The sequence below is a fragment of the Oryctolagus cuniculus genome, chromosome 16, assembly GCF_051225735.1.
Source record: "Oryctolagus cuniculus isolate XC-2025 breed Fujian yellow rabbit chromosome 16, ASM5122573v1, whole genome shotgun sequence".
NCBI lineage: Eukaryota > Metazoa > Chordata > Mammalia > Lagomorpha > Leporidae > Oryctolagus > Oryctolagus cuniculus.
Window position 1 is genome coordinate 38,416,074 of NC_142882.1, and position 9,504 is coordinate 38,425,577.

The 9,504-nt window shown below is 40.5% G+C and overlaps 1 pseudogene; it reads right to left on the reverse strand.

Moving 5' to 3' along the window:
* Positions 1 to 7,911: 7,911 nt before the first annotated feature.
* LOC149121681 (olfactory receptor 4D5-like) lies at positions 7,912 to 8,933 on the reverse strand (annotated as a pseudogene).
* Positions 8,934 to 9,504: the final 571 nt, after the last annotated feature.

Consider the following 9,504-nt stretch of genomic DNA (forward strand, 5'->3'; position numbering starts at 1 on the left):
TACTTTGTATACTTGGAAGGTGAGTCTGCCCTTTCTGAAAGTAAATTCATACCCATGACCCAAGGCATCCACTAATATAGGTCTATGTCTAGACAGTTTTCAAAGATGTTCAAGATATTTCCTTTGCATCAAAATGGAGTAGATGGGGTTCATTTTATATTTAGAGGCCTTTTGGTGCACAGATAAAATTCCAAGATCATAAAGATTTTGTGGGAAGTTGTTTGGCTCAGTGGTTAGGATGCCAGTATCCCACACAGGAGTCCTGGGATTTGAGACCCAGCTCCATTCTTGATTCCAATCTACTGCTAATGTGCACCATGGGAGGCAAATAATGGTTCAAATACTTGGGTTTCTTCCATCCATGTGGGATACTTACACTGAGTTCCTAGCTCCTGACTTCAGCTTCACCCAGCCCTGGCTGCTGAAGACATTTGGGGAATGAACCAATAGATGAGAGATCATGTTACCCATTTGTCCCTGTCCTCCTGTCTCTCTACCTTTCTAATTGATAAAATAAAAGGCTCTTAAATTTTAAAGATTTTGGTCTGCTCTAAGTCTGTTTGTGAAAACTTGCCAGGGCTAGTGCTATGGCATAGTAGGCTATGCCTCCACTTGCTGTGCCAGTATCCCATATGGGTGCCAGTTCATATCCTAGCTGTTCCTCTTCTGATCCAGCTCTCTGCTATGGCCTAGAAAAATAGTGGAAAATGGCCCAAGTGCTTGGGCCCCTGCACCCACATGGGAGAACCCTAAGAAGCTCCCAGCTCCTGGCTTTGGATCAGTCCAGCTCTAGCCTTTGCAGCAACTTGGGGAATGAACCAATGGATGAAAGAGTTTTCCCTTTGTCTCTCCCACTCTCTGTTTATATCTCTACCTCCCAAATAAATAAATAAAATCTTTTTTTTTAAAAAAGAAAACATGTTTGCCTAGAAAATGATGCAAATAAACACAGTTGAAGTAGACTCTACAAATAAATAATTATATTGCCTTTCTCTCCTATAAAATATGTCAGATGGTAGCAGAGAATAACAAGGAATGAATTAACACAAAACAACTAAAGTTATTAGAGTGTCGGCTCTGACGTTTTTCTCCCAACCCTTTTTTTTTGGACAGGCAGAGTTAAGACAGTGAGAGAGAGAGAGACAGAGAGAAAAGTCTTCCTTTTCCGTTGGTTCACCCCCCAAATGGCCACCACGGCTGGTGTGCTGTGGCCAGCGTGCTGTGCCAATCTGAAGCCAGGAGCCAGGTGCTTCCTCCTGGTCTCCCATGAGGGTGCAGGGCCCAAGCACTTGGGCCATCCTCCACTGCCTTCCCAGGCCACAGCAGAGAGCTGGACTGGAAGAGGAGGAACCGGGACAGAATCCAGCACCCCAACCAGGAATAGAACCTGGTGTGCCGGTGCTGCAGGTGGAGGATTAGCCAAGTGAGCCACAGTTCCGACCTCCCAACCCATTTTTAAATGGTCTGGTTTCTGGGCTACAAGCTTTTTGCCAGACCAGAACAGAATTGAAACTAATAGATGAAGTAGCCAAACTGAATACTGTTGGCTTTCAAAGACATAACCCATTTAGGATGGAAAGATCTCTAAAGATCTGATTTTTAGAAAATATAAATAACATTTGAAATAGAGGGGGCAGTTTTTATTCTATATTTATTACAACATAAATTTAGATTATAGTCACCGAGCACAATAACTTGAAATATATTTCATACATTAATAAACTTGAACAATACATTATTATTTGCAAGTCAAGCCAAAAAGAAATTCCTCCAATTTTCTCTGTAATGGAAGTTGGGGAGGGGAGTCATGGATGGGCTTTCTTGACTGAAGACAGAAGCAATAGTCCATCTCAACTTTAAACAAAAGCACAACTGATATGCCCATGGAGCCCACAATTCAATGTCTCACAACAGCATGAAATTCAGTGAAATAATTCACACAAAAGACATAGCAAACCAAAGACACTTCGTGATTTAATCTGATGCATTAATATGTTTGAGCCCTGAAATCCCCATGTGAACTTCTAACCATAAAAGTTGAATATTAGTCTTACAATCTGAAGACATTCAGCTCAATTTGAACATTACAGCATTAGTCACATCTGGTGGAAAATGTAGGAGTTACAATGGAATATTATCTAGCTAGTCTGATCTTCCATGTACAGTAATTTTAAGAAAAATTTACTATTAACACAGAAAAATAAGTAACAGAAAACCATCAAAAAACTGACACGTTATGAATGCCAATGAGGTTTTAACATATAGTTTAAAATACATAGCAGGGGACTGGCATTGAGGTGCAGCAGGTTAAGCTACCACTTGTGGCCCTAGCCAGGAAATGCAGAGGAATGCAAATGTATGCATACATCTGTATCCCTTCCTGTATCTGTCACATACACAAGCACACATCTGCATGATTACATATACACACACACACACACACACACACACAAATACAAACAAAAGGAACACTTTTCCAAAGCTTCTAAAAACCATGATTCAGGGCCAACACTGTAGCACAGCAGGTTAAGATGCAGTCTGCAGCACTGGCATCCTTGGATGGGTGCCAATTTGAGTCCCTGCTGCCCCACTTCTGATCCCTGCTAATGTGCCTAGGGAAGCAGTGAAGAATGGCCCAAATGCTTGGGCCCCTGCAGGCATGGGGGAGAACCAGAAGTTCCTGGCTCCTGACTTTGGCCCAGGCCAGCCCCGGCCATTGTAATCATTTGGAGAGTGAACCAGAGGATAGAAGCTCGCTCGCTCGCTCTCTCTCTCTCTCCCAACTCTCTTCTCTGTGTAATTCTGCTTATAAATAGAATAAATCTTTAAAAAAACACATATTCATATTTCTAAATCTAACCATTCCACGGGTTTATTCTAACCTACCCTTTTCTTTAATTCCTCTCTCTAAAAGTAGGAAATCTATCATTATCCATTATGTTTTTTACTTTTTGCTTAATCCTAGCATAACCTCAGAGTAGTTTCCAAATTTCTAACCCATAATTCTATGAAAAGTACATTTACTCCCTAGAGTACAATAAATGTGTAGTACAATAAATGTGTTTTTGTCTTGATTTAGAGTGTACAGGGACAAATGCCATCTCCCAAAGTCACTCAGGTGAGTTCTTCACTTCCTCGTCTAATTCATTTGTGACAAATCGGGGTGTTCTGTTTGTATTCCATCTTGCACTTCCACTTTGCATAGTTCATTTTATAAGTGAGTTGGGGTGTTTTCTTTAACCTTGTGACATATCAACATGATTCTAAAAGTCAGAACCATGCAAAACCCTATGCAGAAATCTACTCAGAGAGGCACTTCTTCTCTCTCATTCCTTCTACTCTTGTCTCATTCTCTCATCATTCCACTCTTCCACGTCCACTGCCTATAGGTAACCAATCTCACTGGTTTATATGTTATCTTTGGTTTTCTTTTGTGAGAATTTTGCCAACATGTATATTTTCTAATTTTTCATCCTTGTTCACATGTAAGGTACTATGTTATAGAATCTCCTTTACATTCTTCTTTTCCCTTATTTATACATGCTGGAAAGAATTCAGAGTATATAGAGATTATATGGTTAACATTATATTCTAACATTATATTATATGGTTAATGGTTAACATTTCCCCTATTTGAGAATTGTTTAATAAGTTTGTATAAAGGGAGCAAATTTCATATATACAGTTTTTTGTTTTTTGACAGGCAGTGTGGATAGTGAGAGAGAGAGACAGAGAGAAAGGTCTTCCTTTGCCATTGGTTCACCCTCCAACGGCCGCTATGGCCGGCGCACTGCGCTGATCCGAAGGCAGAAGCCAGGTGCTTCTCCTGGTCTCCCATGGGGTGTAGGGCCCAAGCACTTGGGCCATCCTCCACTGCCTTCCCGGGCCACAGCAGAGAGCTGGCCTGGAAGAGGGGCAACCGGGAAAAGAATCCGGCGCCGCGACCGGGACTAGAACCTGGTGTGCCGGCACTGCTAGGTGGAGGATTAGCCTATTGAGCCGTGGCGCCGGCTCATATATACAGTTTTAAGAGTATAATGTTACTTCCAATCCTACCCTCCCTCCTTCCTTAATCCCACTTTTCTTCTACTTTCCTTTCTTATTTTTCTTTTAATTTTTACAATGCCATGCTTTCGATTGACTTTATAATCACAGACTTAACCCTCCAATAAATAAAGAATCCAACAAGTAGTTAGTAGAAAAACTGCTGTTCCTCAAGAGTATAGATGAGGGCTATAAACAATAATCAAGTCTCAAAATGTCAATTTCACTCATATATATTACATTTTCTGTCTTCTCTGTGTTACTTATCACAAATCAGGGAAAACATGATATTTGTTTTGAAGGGACTGCCTTATTTATATTTTTCTAAATCTTGCAATTAGAAATAGCACTTCAGTGAATGAATTTGTACATACGTATTTTCCCATGTTGGAGGTTGTCTTCATGGTAAACTCATATAAGTGGAATTACTGAGTCTAAAGATCAGAGCACAGGAACTTTCTTAGGTGTTGCCAAATGTGTCCCCAAAAGGATTATAACAAGTTTCATCCCCCCCTCCATAGTATTTCTACTGATCTATCTGTAGAATATTTTGGAATGCTGCCAAATTTTCTAATCTGCGTCTAGGAAACCGAGCCCAAAAGTTTCTTTCCTCTAGATTTTTCTGTGCACCCACAGATGTGAGTGAATTCCTCCATCACTGAGTTCCTCAATATCTGTCAAAGTGCTTGGCCTGGAGGAGGTGATACTCCTTACCACCTGTGAGGCAGAGACTCTGTAAGCCGTGGAGCACAGTCAGTCCAGTTTCCTAGGAAGGCTTGAATGCATCCATTCCATACAAGATATACAACACTGTCTCTTCATGGTGGGCTTCTGATGTCTGATTTAGTAAGGGTAGTTTCCAAATATGATATCCCAGGTAGGGTCTCGGTTACACAAATAGCACATCCACTTATATCCTGATTAAAAAAAAAAAAAAAAAAAAAACAAAAAAAACTGCCATGAAGGATACAGCTACTTTGTGAAAGTATGGATCTCGAAATCCTGAGGGGTCAGTGATGCCATATTTCTAACAAATAAATATAATTCACTCTTTGTAATGAACACTTGTTTCGCTTGGTGTTGGCTCTGCAGTTTGCTGTCTCAAATGTGTCTGATCCTGGACATAAACAAGTCTTGGCAATCCTGTGTTACTCCTCTCACAAAGCCTGACAGTTCTAATCCCGTGTCCACCCTTCCATTTCTAGAGGCGTCAATACCGAGAGTCCCTGATTCAGAACTTTTCATGATGCTCTGAATCTGGTCATTTCCAATTTTTTTAAAAGAATTCATGTGTGGTGTCTGTCTCCTATTGGAAATTTTAAGGAAGCATGAGAGGACATGACAATCATATGTGGATGATAAGGCCAAATGCCTGTGGTCATTTTAACAGTGAGAGAACCACATTCCAGTTTGGGTAGTGAACTATGCTAGCAATTCTTTGTTTTCCCCTTATAACTAAACTCACAAGATCAGGCTGATGTGGCCAAAATTGTAATTGCTTTCCTTGCTCCCCTTGAGATTTGTTTCTTATAATCATTATAAACTAAGCCGAATAAAACTTATTTTGTGCACAACTTTGATACTTTCTGCCCTTGCAAGCTTTCTTTCTCATCGTCCCCTTTAATTTTCTGGATAATCATACTCTTGGCTTTCAGACAAAACTATTCCCTTTTCCCAGTGAAAAAACACATTCCAATACTTTGCACTCACCTTCAGTCTTTCTGAAATCACTGCTCCCGGGACAGCTTTAATACTCATCTCTAACCAAATATCTAACTTCCCTCTCACAAACAAAACCGAGAGGTAAGGAATCAGCACACATTAAAATAACCACATACTGTTACCATAATACCATTACCAAAATAACCACGTACCATTTTTGTACCTTGTTAAAGTGCAAAAATGAACATGTCCAGCAATACAATTAAAAGGAATGGAATCTCATAATATGAAAACAGTAAGCAAAAACTGCTCACCAAAATTTCAGTATTATATCTTGCATAGAAATAATCCATAAATTAATCTAATTTAGTGTTATTCTGGGGTCTTAAAGTCAAATAACACTATGTAAGTTATGTTTAAGCAGACATACATCTTAACATAGTCACTACAATTATAAAAGGTTTTTCAAAATTATATTTCAAATTAGCTTAACACAATTTTATAATTTTATATTTTTCATAATCTTGAATAATATTTTCATGTATTGTCAGCCTACTTGACCAGTAGACTGGTATGAAAAATTTAAACAATTCATACTATCTGGATGCTTCAAGAGAAGCCTAAATCTTATTTTTAAATTGTGTGTTTGTATTTACAATTTACAATACCTGGGGAAATCCTTGTAAGAGTTCATAAACTGGAAGCCGGTGCTGTGGTGTAGCAGGGAAAGCCACCACCTGCAGTGTCAGCATCCCATATGGGTGCCAGTTTGAGTCACAGCTGCTCTACTTGCAATCAGCTCCCTGCTATGGCCTGGGAAATCAGTGGAAGATGGCCCAAGTCTTTGGGCCCCTGCACCTGCATGGGAAGAGCAGAGAGATGGAGACACAGAGAGACGTCTTCCATCAACTGGTTTACTCCCCAGATGGCCACAACAGCCAGTGCTGCACCGATCCAAAGCCAGGAGCCAGGAGATATTAAACTTCGCATGTATTTTTTAGTTCATACACAACTATATTTTCAGTTTCTACGAGTCCAATACACACACACACACACACACACACATCAGGTATTAAACTTCATATTAATGATTTCATACATAACCTATGTTTTTAGTGTATAAACTAAAACATACTGCTCTGTTGGCATTCCACATAGGAGGGCTAGTTCATCTCTCTGTTGATGTGCCTGGGAATGCAGCAGAGGATGGCCCAAGTACCTGAATCCCTGCCACCCATGAGGAGACACAAATAGAGTTCCTAGCTCCTACCCTCGGCCTGGCCCAGCCCTTGCAGTTGCAGCCTTCAAAGCAGTCAAGTGTAGCTCTAAACAGAATATAAGATAGCTGAATTTAAAAGACAGAGTTCCTAGGCAATCCCACATACAAATCTTCTAAGCATCAGTCTCCTCAAGAACACTCCCCCTTGACTCTATCCCACCTTTCCCAATTCCTCATTATTTATGTGTTCAGTTCTCTGTGAATCTTCTACTCTATCCCTCTTATTCCAATAAGTAGACTTCCTGACTCTCTCAACAACACTTGGTCTGGCCCAACTGAACACGCCAACCCTATCCATGATGTCACTCTAAACTGACATAAACTGACAAAGACATGTTAAACCCTAGAAGCAAGAGCAAGTTTTTTTATATCATCTGTAATTTTTTATATCATCTGTAATTTGAGTTCCAAACTTACATTCACCTGAGTTGCATTATGGGGCTTAAGTAGATCATTTAATGTATGAAACTTACAAATGACTTATTCCAAAATGAGGATGATACATGCCTGATAAAAATGATACAATTAAAGTAAATAGTAAGTATAAAATAATTGGCACAATGCCTGAAACATAGTAAGCTCTTACCAAATGCTATTTATATAATCGTGACAATGAAGGTGGTGCTGACAATAATGATAGCAACAATGGTAATCATTAAGAAACTGACAGAAAGAAGTCATTAGCACAATGTAATTTTCTTTTTCTTTACAACAAACATTCAATCAGTGACCTACACTTATTTTAACATTTGGATCCCTCCTATTTCTGGGAAATTTAAAAAATGTGTTGAGCTCTGTCCAAGAAGTGATATCAGAAAAGAAACCCTAAGTTTACCACCTTTATGCATTCTGCAGTTGGAACTTTCTCAGCTTGGCCAACAGAATACTCACCTGGGAAGATGCTCTGTGAGCCAAAGACTACTTTTATACAGCACTCAGAACTTTTTCTCCAGCAGGCACTTGGGAGCAGTTCTAGACACTCGTCCCACATTCCAGCTTGGGGTCAATGCCCTGGGGGACTGAGAAAGTCCTTCTGCCTCCTCCACAGCTTCTTCATGGCCATGATCATTTCCTTGTTTCTCAGGGTGTAGATGGCAGGATTCAGCATGGGAATAACCATTGTATACAGCAGAGACAGCTCTGTCCATGAAGAATGTCTGAAAAGGCCTTGCACAAATGTATATGCAAGGTACAAAGATTAAGGTGACCATGGCAATGTGAGAGGCACAAGTTGACAGCACCTTGCTACAACCCTCCCGTGAGTGGCTTCAGAGCATGACCAGCAGTGCTGTGTAGGATCCCAGCATCACCAGGAAACACATCAGGGTGACCAAGCCATTGTTAGATACCATTAGAAGCTCTAAGATGAAAGTATCCATGCAGGCCAATTTGATCAACTGAGGCACATCACAATAAAAGTTGTCCAGCTTGTCAGGCCCACAGAATGGCAGCTGTCAATGGCTGTCAATACAACCTGTACAATGGAGTGGATGAAGCCTCCCACCCAGGAGGCTGCCATGAGGAGCCCACAGACTGCCTGATTCATAATGAATGGGTAGCACAGTGTTTGGGAAATGGCAACATAGCGGTCATATGCCATGACTGTCAGCAGGAAGATCTTGATGCTGCCAGTGAAGTGGACAAAAAAGAGATAAGTCAGGCAGGCACCAAAGGAAATGCTGGGGCTGCCCAAGAGCAAGTCAACCAGCATCCTGGGTGCCGTGATGGAAGAGTAGCAAAAGTCCAGGAAAGAAAGATTACCTAAGAGAAAATACATGGTTGTGTGCAGATGTGGGTCAGAGGTCATGATGGCCACAATAAGGAGCTTTCCAGTTAGAGTCACAAGATATACAGCACAGAAGACAATGAAGAAGCACCACAGCTCCTATACCTGAGAGAGCCCCAGGAGGACAAATGCTGTGACCTGTGAATGATTTGCGGGATTCATCAGCTGGCTGTGACCAGTAAAATGCATCTGGTAAGGAAAAAACACACATTCATCAGAGGATCTGCAAAGTGCCCTGACACAATCTCCTCCAGTCTCCACTATTTCATTTACCACAAGCAGGGGGTTAAAAGCAGTTCTACAGGACACCAAGCAGCTGAACATCATATGTTGATGTAATGAAACTCAAGGGCATAAAGCTCAGGACTGTGTTGGTGCTATTTTTGATTTTTGAAAATAAAAAGTGATCAACCCTCAAAAACTGAGATGTAAGGTATAAAGGAAAATCTCTAAACTGAAAAGGAACTTGAATTATGTCATTAGCTAGTTGTGTCATTGGTAAGAACCCTCTGAAGTTCTCTGTGCCTCACTTCTCTCATCTATGATAGATTAACCAAAATACCCGCAGAGTCTTCTATAGTTTAATGTCTTATAGTATATGTGGCCTTGATTTAGAAAACCTGATGAAACTCCACATGCCAGGCATGTAGAGAGGTCCCCTGACATAGTTCTCATTTATATCTTCAAATAAAAAACATCTGAAAGATACCCATAATATCCATGGATAAATACC